The sequence below is a fragment of the Cervus canadensis genome, chromosome 17, assembly GCF_019320065.1.
Source record: "Cervus canadensis isolate Bull #8, Minnesota chromosome 17, ASM1932006v1, whole genome shotgun sequence".
NCBI classification, from domain to species: Eukaryota; Metazoa; Chordata; class Mammalia; order Artiodactyla; family Cervidae; genus Cervus; species Cervus canadensis.
In genome coordinates this window covers 11,739,594-11,764,701 of record NC_057402.1, presented here as the reverse complement: position 1 = coordinate 11,764,701, position 25,108 = coordinate 11,739,594, and the positions used below count along the sequence as shown (strand labels likewise).

The 25,108-nt window shown below is 38.5% G+C and overlaps 1 protein-coding gene across 2 annotated transcripts in view; it reads right to left on the bottom strand.

Moving 5' to 3' along the window:
* Positions 1-25,108, bottom strand: part of BTBD7 (BTB domain containing 7) — a 90,599-nt gene that overhangs the window by 59,457 nt on the left and 6,034 nt on the right. The window lies entirely within an intron of this gene.

Below are 25,108 nucleotides of genomic sequence, written 5' to 3'. Positions count from 1 at the left end.
ACGTTTGAATCATGAATCAGTGCTACCTGCAATTTTGTGCCAGAAAATGCACCAATTATATATATTCTAAGAAAGCAAAAAGTACCATATCACATTTATTCAGGCATTTTGCTGAAAGAGGGGGAAGGACAGTTCAAACTATCTTAGGCTACTTGTTCTGTAGCACAGAGATTTTGAGGAAATTATAATAAGTACAGTGAGGAGACACAAGGAAAAACAAAAACTTTCATCTTTCCTCCCCATAAAGCCTTGAAATAAAAACACTACTTGCTTTTACCTGATATTATGGCTTAGGAAGGACAGGGCAGTACCAGTAAGAGATAATTTTAACAATTACAGGATAAATTCCACGTTATAGAACCTTAACTCTCAGAGCTGCAAGCTGAAGATATAAGCACAAAGAGAAGAAATTCTATGAGAGAAGAGTGTTAATAGGATACTTCTAAATCTTTATACCATCCAGATATATAAAATTTATTTGACCAGAATAAATAAATAATGGTTTAAGAGAAAACACAATTTAAAATCTATTATTGGAACTGTTAGGAAACCAGTCAGTAGGCAGTTAATATGGCCTCATGAAGAAGGATGCAACTTTTTAACAGTTAAGAGTTACACACACATCACAAAAGCCCTGCTGGAAAACAGAACTGTGTCAGGATCCTCAGCATTTGCTTTCATTTCTGCTGCGCAGGGTAACCTTAGGAAGTCAGATTTAAGAAAATCACTTAACATCTGTGCTTTCCTTCGATCTTTTCCCACTATGATCATATGGAAACTGGTTTATCTAATAAGCACAGAATTACCTACCTACAGTGTTCAAGAGGAGACTGGGAAACTCTACTAACTAGATACTATGCAAAGAAGCAGTAACTTCGATCAAATCATAAGCTCATGAGTAAATTTAACTTCCTATTTGAAATTCACCTACCTATCATAGAACACAGAACATTAGACTTTCACTTCAGTACACACTAGTGATGCAGAGCAGCCAGAGATATGACAGTACACTCTGTTAGGAACTAACCAGCAAGGAATCCTGAGGGTTTAATATACTGACCATTTTGTGAATGTTAAATGGTCAATAAATTACTTTTTCCAGAAAAGTCAGTCTTCTTAAAGTCTGATGCTCAGTGTAGGTAAATTTATGTTTTCTAGTCTTAAATATTAAAAAATAGGGACATCCTTGGTGTTCCTGTGGCTAAGACTCCAACCTCCCAATGCAAGAAGCACGGGTTTGGTCCCTGGTCAGTGAACTAGATCCCGTAGGCTGCAACTAAGACCTGGCACAGCCTATATATATACACACACACACACAATGTATATTATATACTGTATAATTATATAATGTACATTGTATATATACATATATATGATATATATAATGTAGAAATATATATGTATATATGTTATATATATATATTATATATAATGTAGAAAACGCATTTTTTTGTAAGTCATTTTGAATGCTGTCAATTTTTATAAAATAGAAACTAAATCTGCTGTGTTAATTTCAGTTCAAACTTCAAAAAACAGTTAAGTTTAAATAACGGGCTTCCCTCGTGGCTCAGTCAGTAAAGAATCCATCCGCAATGCAGAAGATCACCTGCAATGCCGAAGACCGGGGTTCAATCCCTGGGTCAGGAAGATCCCTTGGGGAAGGAAATGGCAAGTCACTCCAGTATTTCTGCCTGGGAAATACCATGGAGAAAGGAGCCTGGTGGGCTACAGTCCATGAGGTCTCAAGAGTCACAAACAACTTAGCAACTAAACTACCACCACTACCATAGTCTAATTAATAAATCTTAGTTTTTGAATTCCTTAAAAGACTCAAGATTCTATTATATTTTTACTGGTTCTTTAAGAGAAAACAGACTTTCTAAAAAAATAATACAAATCAACTTATTTACAAAACAGAAACAGATTCACAGACATAGAAAACAAACTTATGGTTATCAAAGGGGAAGGGGAGGGATAAAGGACTAACAGATACACCCTACTATATATAAAATAGATAAACAAAAAGGATTTAGTCTATAGCACAGGGAACTATAGTCAATATCTTTTAATAACCTATAATGGAAAGGAAACTGAAGGTGTACACCTGGAACTAGCACAATACTGTCAATCAACTATAAATATTACAACAAAAAAGAAAGAAAAAACAGGATCCTGGAAGCCAAGTTTGTGGCCTTATTTACAAGTCAAGTCCTATTCTCAGTCACTAAAAATTTGTATTTAAAACTTAGAAACAGCGTAAGCAATCCTATGTGAACAAAGAAGTCTGAAATACACTAAGAAAAAATCCAGAGTGAAAACATGCAAAATAAAAGCCTTTACCAAAATGAGAAAAAAAAATTTAAAAAAGATGAGCTCTGAATATGGACGTATTGGTGGATGACAGAAAGTGCTGGTAAAGTGTCACTCCTGTGGTAGTCCTCTTCTCACTTCCTTCTTTACTCGTTCTTGAAGTTCCACGTTGTTTCATTTTGTTGTTTTGCTTTTTGATTTCTAATGACTGCAGAGTAAACTTACTAACACAGCACAAAGTATGCTGAAGAAGCAAACCAGGAACGGAGACTTGCGTCCAGATGAAGAAAAGCCAGAGTGTCTACAGAAATGGACAAAGTTAACTTGTTCTCACTCCATCACATAAATAAGATGAAGTTGACTATTCTCTCTTCATCATGTGCGTGCGTGTGCATGCGCACAAGCGTGCACACACACACACACACAAGAATTATCTTCATCAGAGAATTTCACAAAGTTTGCAGGGACAGAAAACATTTTTACACTGGTCTGTTTGAGATTTAAACCAGGCCAAAAATGATTTAAAAAAAAAAAAAAGCTCAATTTTATGATTAGCACAATTAGATACTCTATAAAGTATTCACAGAAAGGTTAGAAAACCTCACCAGCCCCAATGAAGACACAAGAACACCCAGCAAACACTAGAGAAGTCACAGCTGAGATACTGATGCTTGGCCATTTGCCACTATAATTAGCACCAGGACAGCTGGGGTCTCTGATGAAGTGACTTGAGATAAAAAAGTCTTCAGGACTTAGGGACAGTGTCTCTTTCTGGCAGCTCCTAGTCAATGGAAATCCCCTTCAAGATGAACTGCTTTGGGTGACATTCATATCTCCTATTAGAGTTCTGATTACTAAAGTACACAGGCCTTGGAAAGACTTGATGGGAGAGACTTTTTCTGGATCAGATATAATCCTTAAATCCCTCCTGTGTCCCCAGTCCCAAATCCTAGGAGTCACTAAAGTTACTAAAGCCATATTTCTCGAAATTCTCAGGAAACAATTTCTTAGGTAACCAAAAACTCATGCCAAATGGAACACAGTATCTTGTTATTTATTTCTTAATTGAATCTGCTGCCTTTAGACGCTAGAAGTGAGCGTTAGTCACAGTCTTAAACTCTTCAGGGATATTTTCATCCTGGGCTAGCTCTGACTGTCTCCTACATAAAACATGATGAAATGTAACCTTTGGATGATAGACAGGAAAGGGAAAGGCAGGGCCTCGGGGACTGGGAGAGGCCCACAGGATGCAAATGGTCCTAGAAAGCTGATATGTCATTTTCCCAGAATCACCTTTTTCAGAGAGCTCCTGCTAATAGCTGACATGACCAATCTCTATTAGAGGATACAACTGGCTTAAAATAAGCTTCAGTGGTTGTAGCATATCCAACTATGGGAGAAAGAAGTCATGCTGAATTCAACAGAGAGAATTAACAACCCAATGAAAAAGAATTTAAAACAAATATCAACCTCTCCCCCAAAACCCCCCTCCCCCCAAATCCCTAGGCCAGCATTTCCAAAGAGCTTTCCCAGTGTTTTAGAAAATGCAGAATTAAACAAGGCTTTACTTTTCCTTATTTCAGAACTTTTTTTAGCATCTCTGAAGTGCTAAGGTGCACTGTGAACCTCCAAAAGGAAGTATTCAGCTTAATCTAAAGAAGCCCTTTTGCCCCAAAGAGCAGTAAAATAGACTGGCATAACACACTTGGAAAACTCTGAGCTTTGCCATAAAAATGTTTTTATCCTTTAGGCTGCAGAGAGAACAATGAGGGTCAGGTACAGTAAGTCCCATACATAAAAGCCTTCAAGTCTGTGAACTTTCAAAGATGCTAATGTGTGTTCCATCACCATCAGGCATGAGTGAAACTGCACCTTGCTTTCCATTTCCTATTGCCACCTACCCTTTGGCTCTACCATCTCCCACCTCCTCTCCCTCCACCAGTCAGGACTCTTGCCTGTTCACTTGATGCCAACTTCTCTATGCCAGCTGTTGTACTGTACCACTGTGCTTTTCAAGGTATACTGTACTTTAAGATTAAAAATGTTTTATTTTTGTGTTTGTTTTCTATGTAGTATCTGTGTGAAAAGTATTATAAACCTATTCCATATGCCAGTGCAGTGCTATATAGCTGATTGTGTTAGTTGGGTACCTAGGTTAACTTTGTTGGACTTAACGAACAAACTGGACTTACAAACGTGCTTTTACTGCATCTGAGATAGTTCTCTCTCATAACTAATTTATCACTTACACGGGATAAGTACATTTAACTTCTATGAATCTCAGTTTTTATAAACTGAAGTTGAGATGTATGGGCCACAACATGTACAAAATAAGTCAAAGTAGGGTTCCCAAAATTCACTGAAGTGTAAGACTTATTGATTTGTAAATGAGGATGGGGAAGGGAGTTATTTCTATATTAAATGTTATTTTTTCAATGAAAAAAAAAAGGCAACTGAATTTTGAATTTTAAACATGTTTTCCACCTAGTCCAATTATTAGGTATAATTAAAGAAGAACAGCAATGTGGAATACATGGGACTATGAAAAACAATTCATAATTTAAAAGAAATGCAAAACTATAGTAATATTTCACTTCTGTCAAATCTAAGAGGACTACATTATTCAAATCAGGATACTTGAGAGTGAAAAAGGGTACCACCGAGGCCTAATAAGGCAAAGCAGGATGAATGATAGCCTCTATCGCCAAATCTTACATTTGTAGAGCAGCTAGAAAAAAAATTTAAAAAGAAAAAAAAAAACAAAATCTAAGCATGTTTTACCCAAAATAACAGCTATCATTTATATACCAAACTCTGCTTAGAGCCTTTATATGTATTAAACCCATTTGATTCTCCAAATACCTCTCAGAACTTTCAGTTCTATCCTTGGACACATAAGAACAAAGCAAAAAGACTGTGAACAGTAAGTCAGAAGCAGTCAGCAAGACTTTTGCCTTTTGAAGGCATCTTCAAATAGATAAGATCAAAGTGGAAGGGGGTTTAGACCCTTGTCTGGGTCTCTAGCAGAGGTTAAGTGAGACCCAATGGGGCAAGCTGGACCAGAGCAGCTTGGCCCAGCTATCCCCAAAACCAAAGCCTCTGTTGTCTTCTAGCAACAAACCATACTCCCCCTAACTGAGGCAGCTCTAGAAGCAGCAGGATAAATGTTCTCTAGCAGGTAGGAATAAGGGCCTACAAACAGAGGGTGGAAAATGATTATGAAGCCCTCCAAGAACTTGCTCAATCAAGTTTTATGGTAAATGGTGCCGTTTGGAACTTCTGTGTTCATAGCAGGAAGACTAGTTTTGAGCCAGGCACACATTATTTGAGTGAATAAATGAAATCACTTTTCTAATTGGGGACAACTGTTTTCACTGCTGGTTTAGTGGGCTTTCCTGGTGGCTCAGACTGTAAAGAATCTGCCTGCAAGGCAGGAGACCTGGGTTCAATCCCTGGATTGGGAAGATCCCCTGGAGAAGGAAATGGCAACCCACTCCAGTCTTCTTGCCTGGAGAATCCCATGGACAGAGGAGCCTGGCGGCTCCAGTCCATGGGGTCACAAGAGTTGGACACGACTGAGCAACTAACACAGTACAGAAAAGCAGCTCTGGATGATATGGAGAAGGAGATGACAAATCTGAGTCTAGACAGGAACCTACACAGGATCAGTAGAGAGAACTATAGCTGAAATCAGAGAACATGTTCAAAGCAACTGAATTTGAAGAAAAAATATGGAATTTCTCATAAACTTCACTCAAAGACAAAGTTTAAATTTTCTGACACCAACTCAGTGAATGTTAAAAAACAAAATACAAGGGCATATTTCTTGTTGATGAGTTTCTGTGGGCTCCCCTGGAAAATCTGGAGAAGAAAGAAAACATCCTGATGAATCTGACAGTAAGCCTGACACTATGGTTGCACATGGAGAAGAGAAGAATAACAAAACAGAAACATGAATACAACACTCAAAGGTACCTTCACAAGGACATCAAATGCTTAACTGTAACTTCTGATTGATCATCAGGAGAATCAGCAGGTGAATGGTCCTATGAATTATTCAAGTTCTTACAAATAGGAAGACAATAATGGTTTAGGAGCTGGAGTTAATTTTGTACTAAAATTCTATTTTTCCTCCCATCACTCAAGAGTAGAAGAGTCCAAACAGATATGAGGGAAAACCCACTAGTTTATATTTTCAGCCAAGAGTAAGGTATATACAATGTTGCTCTAGCCTTAATAATGGTCACTCATTCCATTCTGACAGGCTTCTGTCCATCAGAATACCTCTGATACTCCAGACTGTCAGCACGTCAAATGAAGAGGTATTTCTCCTAAAATTCTCCTGAAGTTCATAGTTAGAAAGAATCTTGCAGACATAAGTCCTAGCAAAGAAGTAGGAACTTCTCAAACTGTAGGTTTGAGGATGAACAAGTTTTAAGAAACCTCCATTATGAAAGACCCCTCTTACAGAGACAACAACGCCTCTTAGGTAAAATGAGAAGTAGAAAGTCAGACAAAACTCTTCCCCTCCTAAGGATTTTATGAGGTCTTTCTTGGATAAATAATAAAATATTCTCCCCTTTCTTTCCTCAATCCCACTGCTAATCCTGTGCTAATTACTCGTAGCTAAATGCTAGATGAGAATATTATAGTCTGAACAAATCAGACCAGAACACATATTCTGTAATTCATGTCCTGTTTCTGTAATACAAGTCGGCATCTTGAAACACTATTTTGCATTTGTTTAGGGCATCTATAACAAAAACTAAGACAACCCAGATGAAGTCCTTATCACAGAACACATAGTAAATGCTCACCTAGTTGGTGAGGGAGGTGGTGGAAAAGAAGTGGGATGATGATAAGGTCTACTTTGCAATGTGGTTGGCAATGCTGTGAGCCAAGAAGAAACACAGGACAAGCAATTTGTGGGTGAACTGGGAGTAATAAGGATAATGGGCTTGAGGTCCCAGAAAGACATACCAAGGAAGACATAATGCAAACAGAGAATACTTTAAAGGAGAAATCTATAAACTAGAGTTTCCTAATATAGTCGACCTTCTGTATCCACAGATTCTGCATCTGCAGATTGACCCAACTGCAGATAGAAATTTTTCAGAAAAAAAAAAATTCCATAAAGTTCCAAAAAGCAAAACTTGGACACATGCTCTCAACTATTTACATGGCATTTATACCGTATTAGTTATTATAAGTAATCCAGAGATGATCTCAAGTATATGGGGGATATGTACATGTTATACGCAAGTTCTAAGCTATTTTATGTATGGGACTTGAGCATCCACAGATTTTTTTATCTGTGAGGATCCTGTAACCCACCCACCTTGGATATCGAGGGATGACTATGATATTTTCATTGCTCTAGAGGCTTAACACTTGGACATATAATACAGCATTATCTCAGTATGATAATTCATCTATTTCTGATGGAAGGTATCATTTATAAATGTCCTGTCAATGTTTGCAAAATATAAAAAAGAGTCTCAGAACGACAGAAGGACTAATATTATGTGATGCTACTTAAATGAGGTACATAGAGTAGTTAAAGTCACAGAGACAAAAAGAATAATGGGGATTGCCAGGGGCTGGGGAGCCACTCGCGAAAATGAAAAGGTTTGGAGATGGATGGTGGCGGCTGCACAACAGTGTGAATGTACACTCATAACTGGTTAAAACGGTAAATGCTATGTTACCTGTATCTTTAATCATAATTTAAAAAAAGTAAATGGAAAAAAGCCCCACTAAGACAGGAAAGCAATGACATGAGGTCCCCCTTTTTACATTCTTCTAATGACTGTAGCAGAAGTATCTTCTAATAGGGATAAATAGTTTACAAAACACTTTTCCACACATGAAGTCATTTTTATTCTCGTATCAAGTCTTCAATGTAGAGAGTCTTCAATTCATCTCTGAATGAGGCAGTTAAGGTAGAAACACAAAGTGACTCATCTAAAGTAAAATATTGGGTTGGCCCCCAAATTTTATCCATACAGTAAAATGGCAAAGCCAAAACTAGATACCAGTCATTCTGATCCCTAATCTAGTGTTTTTCCCCTCAACAAGGAAGCATCTCAATAGTCCTCAATCCTGTATCAACCTTTCTGATGGGAACAGCCATGTCTTCCTTATACTTCTTTACATATAACTGCACTGTTGATTTTGTTATAGTTCTTAAACTGTTAAATTTTCTACTTTATCACCCAACTACGGTTAAAAGACAGATCTTAAATTAATCTCTAGTGCTTCCCACTGTTGGTGAACAATAGAAAAGTTTCCTGATTGTGGATTATACTCCATAAACATCAAACCCCTTAGCATGCAAACACCAAAGACAATTACGACTATGGTTTTCTATTTTCACTTCTTCCTATCACTTGTTTTTTCCTCCTGCGCAGCAGATACTTTTGTAGTTTCTGCAATAAAGGAGAGAAAAACAACAAAAGTAGAGAGACCAGGAAGACAAAGCTCAACAATTACCAATTTGTAGCAGTTTTGTATCACTATATCCCAACCCACTTTCTGTCTAATCTCTTTGGATTATTTAGAAGCAAATCCCAGACAGCATATTATTTCATCTGTAAATACTTCCTTATGAATCTCTAAAAGAAAGGATACACGAGAGCAACTATAGTACCATGATCACATCTAAAATTATGAACAATAATTCCTTAGTATGAACTTCCCAGGGGAGTGCTGACATTTCCATCACTGGTTTATTTTTTCTTAAGTTTGTTTGAATCAGGATTCAAATAAGGCCCATGCATTGTGACTGAATGACTATGTCTCTTAAATTTCCTTTAAAAGGTCCCTCCCCAACCCTTTCCCCCTTGCAGTTTTTTTGTTATTGAAGAAATCAAGTTATCTGGTTGTTTCCCATAGTCTGAATTTGCCAAATATATCACTATGGTGTATCTTAACATGTTTTTCTGATCCTTGTAATTACAGTAATTGACAGATCTAATGACTTAAACAGATTTGGGGTCATTTTGGTACTTTTAAAGTTTGTCAAGATTGCTTCACAGGTAATGATGTATATTTCCAACATAGGTATCAAATGTCTAGTTCTCATTCTCAGTAATCACCAACTAGAGTCATTAATTCACTAGGGGTTGCAACATGATAATATTCTATCATTCCTTCTTTATTCATTAACTAAAACATTTTTGTAAGAGAAACTCACCCATCAACTATTCAGTTGTTAGCACAGAAAGGTCAGAATAAATGATTCTTTACCTTTATTTATTAATTTTCTTTGGCTTCAAAATCACTACAGACAGTGACTGCAGCCATGAAATAGAAAGACTCTTGCTTCTTGCAAGGAAAGCTATGACAAACCTAAACAGCATATTAAAAAGCGAAGCTATCACTTTTCCAACAAAGGTCTGCATAGTCAAAGTTATAGTTTTCCCAGTAGTCATGCAGAGACGTGAGAGTTGGACCATAAAGAAGGCTGAGCACCAAAGAATTGATGCTTTTTAAATGTGGTGCTGGAGAAGACTCTTCAGAGTCCCTTGGACTGCAAGATCAAACCAGTCAATCCTAAAGGAAATCAACCCTGAATGTTCATTGGAAGGACTGTCACTGAAGCATACTTTGGCCACCTGACGCAAAGCATCAACTCATTGGAAAAGACCTCGATGCTGGGAAAGACTGAAGGCAAAAGAAAAAGGGGGCAGCAGAGGATGCGATGGTTAGATAGCATCACCAACTCAATGGACATGAATTTGAGCAAACTCCGGGAGATAGTGAAGGAGAGGGGAGCCTAGGAGTGCTGCAGTCCAGGGGGTGGCAAAGAGACAGACATAGCAACTGAACAACAACTAATTTTTAACAATTAATATCCCAGCATTTCTCTAAAGATGATCAGCAAGTTAAAAACAATTATGTGTTCACAGATGTAAACGTATTTGATGGGTTTCAATTATTTGTAGTTATCCCTGCTATGACACCACCCTTATGGCAGAAAGTGAAGAGGAACTAAAAAGCCTCTTGATGAAAGTGAAAGAAGAGAGTGAAAAAGTTGGTTTAAAGCTCAACATTCAGAAAACTAAGATCATGGCATCTGGTCCCATCACTTCATGGCAAATAGATAGGGAAACAGTGGAAACTGTCAGACTTCATTTTCTTGGGCTCCAAAATCTCTGCAGATGATGACTGCAGCCATGAAATTAAAAGACGCTTACTCCTTGGAAGGAAAGTTATGACCAACCTAGAGAGCATATTAAAAAGCAGAGACATTACTTTGCCAACAAAGGTCCATCTAGTCAAGGCTATGGTTTTTCCAGTGGTCATGTATGGATGTGAGAGTTGAAGAAAGCTGAGCGCCGAAAAATTGATGCTTTCGAATCGTGGTGTTGGAGAAGACTCTTGAGAGTTCCTTGGACTGCAAGGAGATCCAACCAATCCATCCTAAAGGAGATCAGTCCTGGGTGTTCATTGGAAGGACTGATGCTGAAGCTGAAACTCCAATACTTTGGCCACCTCATGTGAAGAGTTGACTCACTGGAAAAGACACTGATGCTGAGAGGGATTGGGGGCAGGAGGAGACGGGGACGACAGAGGACGAGATGGCTGGATGGCATCACCGACTCGATGGACATGAGTTTGAGTAAACTCCAGGAGTTGGTGATGGACAGGGAGGCCTGGCGTGCTGCGATTCATGGGGTCACAAAGAGTCGGACATGACTGAGCGACTGAACTGAACTGAATCCCTGCTGCTGCTACTGCTGCTGCTAAGTCGCTTCAGTCATGTCCGACTCTGTGCGACCCCAGAGACGGCAGCCCACCAGGTTCCCCCCTCCCTGGGATTCTCCAGGCAAGAGCCCTGATAGTGGGTTGCCACTTCCTTCTCCAAGGCGTGAAAGTGAAGAGTGAAAATGAAGTCGCTCAGTCGTGCCCAACTCTGCGACCCCATGGACTGCAGCCTACCAGGCTCCCCCGTCCATGGGATTTTCCAGGCAAGAGTGCTGGAGTGGGTTGCCATTGCCTTCTCCAGTAGTTATCCCTGCTGCTGCTGACACTCAAATTGCACCATATTTGAAGTGGAAGCTTATTCATATTAGCTCCCAAGACTTTGTAACCATTGTTACTTGTCTCAGAGAGCTGCTTTGCTTTCTAGGGTTATACCTTATTCTAGGCATATTTTAGCTTTTTCTTAGACCTGTAATCTATTTAAAGGAGCCCTTTCCTTTCAGTGGGAAATGGTATTTAGAAACCACAATCTGGGTGCTAAGGGGTGCTGACTGCCTTTTTAGTACAAAGCTAGGAAATGTAATACACATGTGTATATACATACACATACATACATGAGTATATACTGATGCTTCTAATCCAAACTCAGGTTTAGAGAATTTTTACTTAATCTCATTAACTTTATACCTGTTTCTCCTTTCTCACATGCCAAAACCCTATTCTCAAAGCTGCCTTCATAACTGTTCTTTTATTTTATCTCACAATATACACACAATAGCCAAGACTTAAAATGTCAGACTATCACCAACAATATGATAAACAACAATCTTTCTGGGGGGCAATTCTTTTTTACCCTTAGGATTTACCCAACTCAAGATATCTATAAATTACTGTGTATTTAAGTCACTTGGAACAGGTTGCTTTGGGTGATTACATCACTAACTGAAAGTACACTTTATTTCACTTTTGACTTTCAGGCAGTATATTTTTAATTAATGTTGCCATATATGTCTGCAAAATGTTTAGATGAATCTAAAGTCAAAACCATAAAAAAAGATACACTCAAAGACAAGATGCTCTCTCGGTCTACTTTAACCTAATCTCTCCCTACCCTGCAGGTAACTTTAATAATATTTTTATATAATACCCTAAATTCCCTCTTTTTTGGCTACTATCCACTGGCTCCCTACTTTGAGAAATACTGAAATTGCTAGTATCTTCCTCCTATCTCAATCCTCCAGTATCTAATTTTAAGTAACATATTTATTTACAGTTGGTATCTACAAAGTAATCAGTGAGCTTTTCTACTTTTCATATAGTCTTCCCACATACTTGGTAATTAAACTCTATCTATAGAATTTAACAATAAAGTACTACATACTATATTGTCTCTCAATTTTAGTTTCACCAATAAAATTTTAATGTTCACCACCAACTCAAAATACTAGTTTAAGAGTGTTATTCAGAACACAAGTCCATAATTCTTTATCAGGTAGAAACCTTTGGAGCTAGGTATATTCTAAAATTCAGACTCCTTTCCTTCTCTTTCTCTCACTTTTAAAAGAAAATAATATGATATATGAAATATTTACTATATACCATGGAAACAGCCCAGAGAGGTCTGTCATATTATCCCATATTTTGCAAAATTATTACCCCCTATTTTGCAATAAAATATATTAAATATTTAGACTAAGCTATGTTACTTCAGGTTAGGTTTTATTGTCAAATGAATTCAGGTCATATTATCAGTGTTTGCCATTAAATGAGTCTCCCTTAAAAAAATGGCTTTCAGTACTTTTAGAATTTCGAATTATAAATAAGACATTGTGGACCTGTAGTCAGTAGCTTAAGATCATGTATAAAAATAGTACTTTCCTTACCTACCTACCACCAATAAAAGGACAAGTCAGAAAACATTTTTACTCATTTTAAATAAAGATATCTGTTAAATTGCATTTTATTATAAAATGAAATTGTGTTACTGCAAATAGAGATTATTTGTTAGAGTTTGGCCTACGAGCATTTTACTAAGCCCATGTGGCCTTTTTCTAATATAACCTGTTATAATTTAAAACAGCTTGTTACTCTCCTGCTGCTATTTTTTTTTCCTATTAAAAACTAATTCTTAAAAAGGATATTTTTAGAAGTACATCCCATTCCACCAGTCTATGCAACATTCTTTTAAGGATAACAATTAGAATTTTTAAAACTAGAAAATGAGGGGGGAAATGCTGATAAATGAGGTGAGTCTGGTTCTTAGAACTCTCACTCTAGTGCAAACTCATACTATATATTCTTGGTATTCTTAGTATTTCTTGTTATAAATCATTTCTTAAATAAAATGTCTGCTTTTTAATGCCTATTCAGCATTGTCTGAAATATGTTAAGCCTTAGCTTTTCAAATGATTTTAAAAAGGTAATCTTCAAGGCATCATGAACAACATAGGAGTAATCACAAGGGAAACTATTGATCATCATTCTAAATAGGATAAGAAAACCAAAACCAGTGAAAGAATGATTAAATGAGATACTAAATTATTAGAAATGTTAACTGCAATTTTCTCATTTATGAAAATTAAATGTACATTTAATCTTTAGAATTATTATGCATTCGGATGTGCATTAAAATATAAAATTAATATCAATATTTAAATAGGTTAGCCAAGAATAGCAATGGCAAACATTTAGTGAAAATAGTCAATAAAAAACAAAAACTGGAAGTGAACCATGTTACACATATTTTACTCCTAGACATCAAGCATGTGAATTATCTTGAATTTAAGCACAATATTTTAGGGGGCTGTTCCCAAATTTGGCCATTAGCTACAGGACTTCCATATTATTAACCTAATTATTGTTCTCTATACCCACACATTTGCTTTGCATAAAGAATAGACAATCAGTTTTGAATTTAAATCCCTAAATAATTATTCAATGCTTATGTTTAACTGCTGCAGGAAGGCGGACCCCTTCCAGGGCATGAAAGTGGGCTCTTGTCTAACACTCGGAAATGAACTATCCGAGGAGACACATGTGCTGACAAAGAGATTTTATTGGGAAGCGGCAGCCGGGCAGAGAGCAATAGGGTAAGGGAACCTAGGAGAACTCTGGCTCGCAGTTTCAGGGTTTTGCGGTGATGGGATTAATTCCAGGTTGTCTGGCCAATCATTCTGACTCAGAGTCCTTCCTGCTGACCAACATGGACAGCATATTAAAAAGCAGAGACATTACTTTGCTGACAAAGGTCCGTCTAGTCAAAGCTATGATTTTTCCAGTAGTCATGTATGGATGTGAGAGTTGGGCTATAAAGAAAGCTGAGTGCCAAAGAATTGATGCTTTTGAACCGTGGAGTTGGAGAAGACTCTTGAAAGTCCCTTGGACTGCAAGGAGATCAAACCAGTCAATCCTAAAGGAAATCAGTCCTGAATATTCACTGGAAGGACTGATGCTGAAGCTCCAATACTCTGGCACCTGATGCGAAGATCTGACTCACTGAAAAAGACCCTGATGCTGGGAAAGATGGAAGGCAGAAGGGGACGACAGAGGACGAGAAGGCTGGATGGCATCATCAGCTCACTGGACATGAGTTTGAGCAAGCTGCGGGAGATAGTGAAGGACAGGGAACCCTGGCATTTTGCAGTCCACGGGGCTGCAAAGAGTCGGTCACGACTGAGCAACTAAACAACAGTAACGATCTAATTTGAATAGAAAACTAATGGTGCTATTTGGTGACAGCACGCATGCACTGCCATCAAACAGTGTACACCCACTCCCCTCTTAGTTTTGTGATTTTACAAGGTTAAAATGTAATTTTTTTCTTTATTGAAAATATGGAAACAATAATTTTTAGCATCTCTGTAATTTTTAGTTGTCTATTTCTTTCTCTCCCCAAAAGGGTTTTTGCCTTCTATGACTAGAGTTTGAAAAGTTGAGATTTACACTCTTGACCCTGCATTTTAAAGGGTATAGAATAGACCATAATATATAAATAAAATACATGCTAAACCTTCTCAGGCCTACCCACTCCAGAACTTACGTTTTCCCATTCACTTATGAGAATTACACATTTGCTATTTAAATTAAAAAAAGAAAAAAGAAAAAAACCACAGAGTTTAACAAAAGGCAATTTCCTAAAATCTGCCTCATAAAGACAGCTAATAACTATTTCGACTTTCCTAGCATTTTTGACATAAATCAACTTTAAATAGTTTTAGGTAGGGATATTTTACAAAGAGTTCTATAAAAAGCTATTTTCATTTCATAAAATATCGGGGATAGAGAGACATGGACAAATATAAATTTTACTTTATCTTTTAAAAACCCCTAACTATTGTGTAAATATGCCATAATTTATTTTACCAAAACATACTGAGAATCATTTCTAATTTTTCAATATTATAACAGTCCTGTAATCCTTTTACCTCTATCTTTAACCACTGTAACCTATGCCATTAGAATAAGTATCAGGAAGTAGCATTACTGGATAAAAGGGTATATATATATTTCTGATGTGGAGATTCGTCAGGAAAGTTGCAAATTTACATTCCTACCAACTCTGCATGAGAACATCAAAACTCTGGTCATTATTAATGTTTGTCAATCTGATGGGGGAAAAATGATCTCATTATTTTAATCTTCATATTAAAAATTATAAGAGAAACTGAATCTCAATGTATTTATTAGCCTCTCTTCTTTATACTCTTTGGCTATTTTTCTATGTAGCTGTTCCTTTTATTAATTTGTGATACTTTTTAATGTTAAAATATCAAGGCAGAATATTTATATTAGCCTTCTAAAACTATGATGGCTTTTGTCATAAGTGTTTAAATTTTTTATATAGTCACTTTTTTCCCTTTTCTTTTTGTAACATCTGGGTTTCACGTTCCCTGCTGTAAACGTTTTTACATCAGATACAAAAAAGTTCTCTTAATTTTTGTTGTCTTCTCCAAATTAGATTATGTAGGTAAACACACTCCTCAACCACAGCAGAAAGCTGACATTAGATAAAGAGTTTTACAGCACAGCTATTATTAAGTAATTCAGTGTGCTAATTTTAAGAAATTTATTAATTCCTAATATGAAGATAATTAAATTAACTGGTGTTGCCTGGAAACAAAACAGATATTTTTTCTGACTAACAGGAGGATGCTTTTGGGGAGAAGAAACTTAATTAGCCTTATCTATTCATATGTTCTTTGTTGAAGACATCTGGACATCCAGTGTCAAAACTGCAGGCATCTTTCCCTCATCTTTCTCCTCTATAACAAAGTGGTTCACCAATCCCACTGCAAACCACTTAGACTAAGTCACAATTTATTATCTTCCTTGAATTGTCACAAATCAATCTTGGTCTCTCCTTCTAGGCTAATTAATACAGCACACCAACACTGAATTAACCTAACAGAGGTTCAATCAAACATATACAATAAGTACAAACTCCTGGCCACAAATCCTGACTACGTGAAGTATTTTACACTTAAAAGTGCCAACTATGTGCCCTATGCTAAGTGTTGATGGTTATAGTTATGAGCAAAATATCTTGGTACTCATGTTGCTTACAATCAAGTGAGAAAAATGGACATTTAAACAATCTGTTGTTTTTGTTTAGTCAATAAACAGTGTCCAACTCTTTGCCACCCCATGGACTGTAGCATGCTAGGCTTCCCTGTTCCTTCACTATCTCAAACTCATGTTCACTAAGTTGGTGATGCCATCCACCCCTCTCATTCTCTGTCATCCCCTTCTCCTACCCTCAATCTTTCCCAGCATCAGGGTTTTTTCCAATGAGTAGACTCTGCGGCCAAAGTAATAGAGCTTCAGCGTCAGTCCTTCCAATGAACATTCAGGGCTGATTTCCTTTAGGATTGACTGGTTTGATCTCCTTGCAGTCCAAGGGACTCTCAAGAGTCTTCTCCAGTGCAATCTGAAAGCATCTATTCTTTAGCACTCAGCCTTCTTTATGGTCCAACTCTTACATCCGTACATGACTACTGGAAAAACCGTACCTTTGGCTATACAGGCCTTTTTTGGCAAAATGATGTCTCTGCTTCTTAATATGCTGTCTAGGTTGGTCATAACTTAATTTCATGGCTGTAGTCACTATCGGCAGTGATTTTTGAGCCCAAGAAAATAAAATCTGTCACCATTTGCACTGTTTCCCCTTCTATTTGCCATGAGGTGATGGGACTGGATGCCACGACCTTAGAGTTTGAATGCCGCGTTTTAAGCCATTTCCTTCACTTTCCTCTTTCAGGGTCATCAAGAGACTCTTTAGCTCCTCTTCACTTTCTGCCATTAGGGTGATATCATCTGTATACCTGAGGTTGTTGATATTTCTTTTTTTTAGTTTTTTAAAAATTAATTTATTTTAACTGGAGGCTAATTACTTTACAATATTGTAGTGGTTTTTGCCAAACATTGACATGAATCAGCCATGGGTGCACATGTGCTCCCCATCCTGAACCCCCCTCCCACCTCCCTCCCCATCCCACCCCTCAGGGTCATCCCAGTGCACCAGCCCTGAGCACCCTGTCTCACGCATCCAACCTGGACCTGCGATTCGCTTCACGTATGATAATATACACGTTTCAATGCTACCCTCTCAAATCATCCCACCCTCACCTTCTCCCACAGAGTCCAAAAGACTGTCTTTTACATTGTGTCTCTTTTGCTGTCTCACATATAGGGTCATCGTTACCATCTCTCTAAATGGTTGTTGATGTTTCTCCCAGCAATCCTGATTCCAGCCTGTGCTTCATCCAGCCGGGCACCTTGCATAATGTACTCTGCATATAAGTTAAATAAGCAGAGTGACAATATACAGCCTTGTCATACTCCTTTCCCAATTTTGAACTAGTCTGTTCCATGCAAGGTTCTAACTGTTGCTTTTTGACCTGCATACAGTTTCTCAGGAGATAAAGAGGCGGGAATACCGGATGACCTTGTTTAAGAATTTTCCAGTTTGTTGTGTTCTACATAGTCAAAGGCTTTAGCAAAGTCAATGAAACAGAAGTAGATGTTCTTCTGGAACTCCCTTGCTTTCCCTATCATCCAACAAATGTTGGCAATTTGATCTCTGGTTCCTCTGCCTTTTCTAAATCCAGTCTGTACATCTGGATGTTCTTGGTTCACATACTGCCGAAGCCCAGCTTGAAGAATTTTGAGCATTACCTTGCTAGCATGTGAGTCAAAGTCGCTTAATTGTGTCAGACTCTTTGCAACCCCATGCACTGTAGTCCATGGAATTCTACAGGCCAGAGTACTGGAGTGGGTAGCCTTTCCCTTCTCCAGAGGATCTTCACAACCCAGGGATCGAAACCAGGTCTCCTGCATTGCAGGCAGATTGTTTACCAGCCTAGCCACGAGGGAAGCCCTGCTAGCATGTGAAATGTGTGCAACTGTGTGGTAGTTTGAACATTCTTTGGCATTGCCCTTCTTTGGGGTTGGAAAGAAAACTGACCTTTTCCAGTGCTGTGGCCACTGCTGAGTTTTCCAAGTTTGGAAATAATTACAAAAATAAAATTATACCCTGGGATAAATGCCATGAAAGGCATGGCTGCTATGAGAAAAAATAAGTTGATTTATTGACATGAATAAGCCCATAAGACATAAAAAGAACACATACAGCATACAGAAGAGAGATCTTAAACACATAAATATAAATAATATAGAAACACAAATAACACTTGACATTATTTATTGGCAGAGGTAGTAGTGATGTGATGCTGGATAGTTAAGGCAAAGTCAACAGTTTAGCAAATTCCAGGAAGAGCAAGAAGGCCAAAGTAGCTGATGCAGGGGAAGTGGGGAAGCACAATACTGTAAGACGAGGGAAGACAGGCAGGAGGCGGCCAGGCCACACATATCACTCCAAAAGGCTGAGGGCCCTGTGAAAGTTATCTGATTAATTGCTTAATTCAATCTTCCTGAACCTTAATTAATCATGAAAATCTTTCTAAGAAAAACCAGTAACAGGTCATGGACAGTGTTCCATAGAACATACTTTCAGTCATATGACAGCAAGGGAGTGCAAAGTAAAGGTCTGCACTCTGCTAGTGCTGATACATTTTAAGAGAAAATGATACAATACAAAAACTGAGTTTTCATTTACTTATATTTTGAATTAAGAAGTGTCAGGCAGAAAAAAGCACAACAGGCCTAGAAACTGCTGGAAAGGCTGGCCCTGGCTGGTCTTCAAGGCCTTGGACTTTCTGTTTCTACCACTCCTTAACAGATAAGGACAGCTCTGTATACTTAAACCGTTTGCACAAACAGTATGGTTTATGCTCAATATCTGCTTTTCTTCCGGGAGCCTGGAATTTTGATACATGTTAGAGAGTGGATGCCTACGTGACCAGCCGTCATAAAAACCCTCGGCGCTCCACTGAGACTCTAACGAGCTTCCCTAGTAGACCATCTTTCACTCGTGCTGTCACAAGCCCCTCCTGGAGGAACTAAGTGTGACCTCTGTGACTCCAGCAAGAGAGCTCCTGGAAACTTGTGCCTGCTTCCCTTTGGACTTTGCCTCATGGGCATTTTTTCTTTGCTGATTTTGTTTTGTATCCTGTGCTGCAATAAATGATATCCATGAGTATCACTATATACTCAGTCCTCCTCTGAGAGGGCAGTGGCACCCCACTCCAGTACTCTTGCCTGGAAAATCCCACGGACGGAGGAGCCTGGTAGGCTGCATGCAGTCCATGGGGTCACTAGGAGTCGAACACAACTGAGCGACTTCACTTTCATGCATTGTAGTAGGAACTGGCAATCCACTCTAGTATTCTTGCCAGGGATGGGGGAGCCCGGTGGGCTGCCCTCTATGGGGTCGCACAGAGTCAGACACGACTGAAGCGACTTAGCAGCAGCAGCAGCAGCAGCCCTCCTAGTGAACCCAGCGATGTTCTTGGGGATTTCAATGCAAGAACAAAATGGAATACAGCAAGATGCCTCCCTCCACTGCTGTCTTCCAGTCTCTCAAAATGAAACTTAACTGTTTTAGAAAAAATATATAGTTGGTATTCAGGTATAGAGCATCTCTCTCTTTTTTTTATAGAAGCAATTACTATAAAAAGCAGAATAGCAGCTAACTTTAAAGCGACTGTGATTGAGACGAGGCATTGAGTGAGGTTTTGCTCATGTCTGTGCTGTGCTTAGGTGCTCAGTCGTGTCTAACTCTTTGTGAACACATGGACTGTAGCCCGCCAGGCTCCTCTGTCCATGAGGATTCTCCAGGCAAGAAAACTGGAAGGGGTTGCCATGCACTCCTCCAGGGGATCTTCCCAACCCAGGGATTGAACCCAGGTCTCCTGCATTGCAGACGGATTCTTTACCAGCTGGGCCACAGGGGAAGCCCAAGAATACTTGGAGTGGGTAGCCATTCCCTTTTCCGGGGGATCTTCCCAACCCAGGGATAGAACCCAGGTCTCCCCCACTGCAGTCGGATTCTTTACCAGATGTGCCACCAGGGAAGCTTGCTCATGCTTACACTGTTCTATTTCATGACTATGGTGGTGTTAAATTGAAAATAACTTAATAAAAAGGTAAGTTAAAATTGTTTATGTGCTTGTCTATTATTTCACAACAGAAAATGTTCTGTTATAGCTGGTATGGATTTGGAAGTTGTCAGCTGAAGTCTTAAAACCATCAATATATCCATTTCCTGAAGAAAAGGATATAGAAGAATGAACGGAAGGCTAAGTGCTGAGGCTCAGGAAATGCGTAGGTTTGGGAAGCTGGGGAAGAACACGGTTAAGGAAACCGTGGAAAACACTCATCAGCTGGGCAGTGGCCAGAATGGGCTGCGTGTTAAGAAGTGGTCTATGAATGAGGTTTACTTTGAAATGAGAAGTTGCCCCTTTCCTCTGTGTGACCAGAAAGTTTTGGATACACTTCAGTTTCAGTACTTACCACTCTGTACGGGTAAATAAATGCTAAGAGTTCTACATCCGCAAAGAGTTTAAGTTCTTACAGTACTGGCACTGTGTCCTTTTCAATTAACTTTGTATTCCAATTACCTTGAAGACGGCCTGGCTCGTAACGGGTCCTTAATAAATCAGGTGCTTAGAATGGAGAATGCGATCAGGCCCATATCACAGAAACCATGAAAGGAGAGAATGTATTCTATGATCAGTTTTAAATTTTCTTCATTTTTCTTCTTTTTCTCCTACTTTTGGCAACCTTTCAGGTCATTACTGTTTTTTCACTAAATCCTTTCCGCTCTACCGCTACCTCCTCAGCATTGCTTTAGGAACGACCTGAGCACCGACTATGTGCAGGGCACTCGGCCAGGTCCTGTCAGAGATACAGAGATGAGCTTACTGTGGGGCAGGACATATTCCAGCATATGAGTAACACAAAACTGTACATAGTCTGTGGAATACAGAGAGAAAGGATAGGACAATGGCATGGAAGTTAGAGGAGAGTGATTAGAAACAGCTTTCATGGGACGATGACATCTGCTTTTGTTCTTGAAGAATGTTAGAATTTAAACAGAAAGAAGAACAGGTAAGGGTGTTTCAATAGAGAGAACAGCTTAAGAATTAATAGGTATATGAACGAAAACGTACAAAGAAATGAAGCGAGAAAGGCAGGAGTCGACTAGATAAGAAAAAGAAAGAAGCAAAAATTATGTCATTGTCCGAGTGAGTAGAGCTGATAAAGGAGACCAAAACGGAGCTGCCAGAGATGCAAAGGAAAACCAGGAAAATGTGGTTTCATACAACTGAAGAGAAGAAACTGAAGCGGAAGAAAAAAACTTGGAGTGAGCAGATGTTTTATAACTCTTTTCAAAGAAAGACTGTAAAAAGGTGCCAAGAAGTGAGGTAGTGGGAGAGAGGATGTGAAAGTCTGGAAAGGTGTGTGTATGAAAAAGAGGGAGATATCATAACAAATGAGGAGGGAAGATGCAGTAAAGCATCAGTTTTCAGCTGGGTGACTTTGCTCCCCCAGAGACATCTGGCATGCCTGGAGACATTTTTGGTTGTCACTAGCTAGGGATGAGAAAGGTCACTACTGCAACCTAGTGGGTAGAGGCCGAGGATGCCGCTAAACATTCTGCAACGCACACGACCGTGCCCCACGACAAGGAATTATCTGGTCCAACATGTCAGCAGGGCCAAGGCTGAGAAACCCTGTACTAAAGCATAGCGGACACAAAACAAAGAATGATTAACCAAAGAAGCAAAGTCTTTGGTAAAGTGAGAATATTCAGGGAGAAAGAAAACTTTTCTGGTTCTCTATCTCTAGGACAGAGACAGCTTCAGGCTGGATAGCTTCAAGACATTACTTATTTGAAAAAGTACATTGAAATACAACACCCCAATTTTCCCCATATACATGAACGACAATGTGCATGCCTTAAATCATTACTTACCCTGTGAACAGATAAACCACTTATCTTCTGGGATACATCAAGGTTTAAAATGTGGGTACTTCTATTTTTTTCTAAGTTCCAAATATGTACAGCAGTCACACCCATTAAAAGGTTAATAGATATTGATTAGAGTCCATATACTAGTTAAAAATTTATAATTTGTAAAATCTCCTATGTACTATTTAGAAAGAAGTTACAAATAATCTATATTTTAATAGTTCATCGGAATACCATGTGAAATGGAGGCCTACAAAAGAAAGCACCAGTTTAAGATGCCAAGTAACACTGCTATAAAAGGACAGGAGGAGTTAACAGTGACTATAAAAATGGAGCTTGAACTACCTTTGGAACAAAGTGCAAAATATTTCAGACACAATGAACTTGATCATATACTTTTCACTTTGTATCATAAACATGAAAAGACTATTTACTGACATGCATTATGTGAAAAGTACTAAGAGAAATTTAATAAAAAATTCTGCTCTCAAGAGAATTTTCATTCATTTATATGTTTTCCAAGCATGAACTATGTGCTAATAACAGGCTTATGAGGATATAACAATGAAAAAGACAGACGTAATTTCTGCTTCAAAATTAATTAGGGATAGGACTTCCCTGGTGGCCCAGTGGTGAAGACCCCATGCTCCCAATACAGGGGGGCCCAGTTTGATTGCTGATCAGGGAACTAGATCCCACATGCTGCAACTAAGACTGGGTGCAGTCAAATATTTTTTTAAATTATACAAGGACAAGCTGGTAAATGACCCCAGGTGGCACTAGTGGTAAAGAACCTGCCTGCCAAAGCAGGAGATGATGTAACAGATGCTGGTTTGATCCCTGGGTCGGGAAGATCCTCTGGAGAAGGAAATGGCCACCCACTCCAGTCTTCTTGCCTGGAGAAACCCATGTACAAGAGGAGCCTGGCAGGCTGCAGTCCCTGGGGTCACACACAGTCAGATATAACTGAAGTGACTTAGCACACACACACACAAGCAGGTAAATAGGCAATTACAATGTAGAGGAAGCACAAATTAGTGAAGATGAACTCTAGAGCTGAACTATCTAGGTTTGGATTCAGATCCATTTATAAGGCTTGTGATCTTGGGCAAACTGTTTACCTTCTCTGTGTCCAATGATGAAGCATTCACATTATGGGGTTGTTGAGAAAGTAACATCTGAGATAAGATCTAAGACTACAAGTGTGAACCTTTTTCTTGGTGAAGGTAATGGGGGGGGGGGGGGGATGGGATACAAAAATAAAGCTCTAAACTGCAAAGGAAACTGACTATGTGAAGGCCCAAGAAAAGAACAAAACTTGGGTCACTAAGGAACTTAAAGCAATTCTATATGCAGAGTGTGAATGGGAAGGGGTTTGGCAGTAGTAAAGATATGAGCCCAGAGAAGCAGCAGAGGCTGGATAACAAAAAGCCATTTGATCCATGAAAAGGAGTTTGAACTTCATTTTAGAATTTTGTTAAACATACACACACACACTTTTGCTTAAACTTGCTCTCACTCAAGAGTTAATAAGCCCACACGACAGAAAGAATGCACACATAAAGAAGAGAATTCTTGGCTTCAATTCTCAAAAGTTGAAATCCAAACAGCATTAAATATATTCACTTAATGTGGAAAAGTTGACAGAGAAAAAAAGAGATGCCTGAGCATCTCTGTTTAGAACACTATACTGTGTTTTCACATAGACTATTTAAATTAATCAAAGAAGAACTCTAAGGAAGGTGATACTATTCATTTTACAGATGCAGAAACTAAGGTACAGAAGCAACAAACTAGACATCAAAACATGAAAGCTGTTCACAAATCTGTCTTTGCACGCTCATCCCAACACATGATACTACAATTTCTCATGTGTACTGTATTCTTCTTTACCTTGTTTTGAAACAACTACAAATCACCATGTCAAAGTTTTATTTGCCTGAAGCCAACAGATGGAGAAGTATACCAACTTGGGAATTTTAACTCTACTTCCCCATCCTTCCTCCTTTCTCAGACTTTACTGTTGAAGCATGTGACAGAACTATGACTCTGTAATTAAGGATAAAATGAGATTTCTCTGTCATAAGCTATTACTAACAATCACTACAAACTCACCTAAGGTTTCTGCCACAAAGCTTTTTTGCTAACCAGAAAATTCTCATGTCTCATCTCAAGCAAGCAAGAAATACTTTGGGAAAAGTCTGATGACAAGAATAATTAAGACTTAAGAAGAATATTATAGAATTTTTCTCTAAAGTAAACTCCAGATAAAACAGAAATTAAGTAAATATAATTTCAGAATGGGCTTCCCTGGTGGCTCAGAGGTAAAGAATCCGCTTGCAATGCAGGAGACTTGGGTTCGATCCCTGGATTGGGAAGATCCCCTGGAAAAGGGCATGGCAACCCACTCTAGTATTCTTGCCTGAAGAATCCCATGGACAGAGGAGGCTGGCAGGCTATAATCCATGGGATCGCAAAGAGTCGGACATGACTGGAGAGACTTAGCACACAGCACAATTTCAGAATACAGGGGAAAAGAATACACTATACTTGAAGTTGTTTTGGCATTCAGTCTCCCCCTAAAGAAGAAAGGAAATTACACACTAACAACACAATTCATTATTGCTCATTCCATGATTTCTGCTTTAGTAGGTAAGATTTTCATAAAATTTAAGGAATTGTAGCCAGAGGAGATTGTCAAACTTTTAATCTTCATCAATA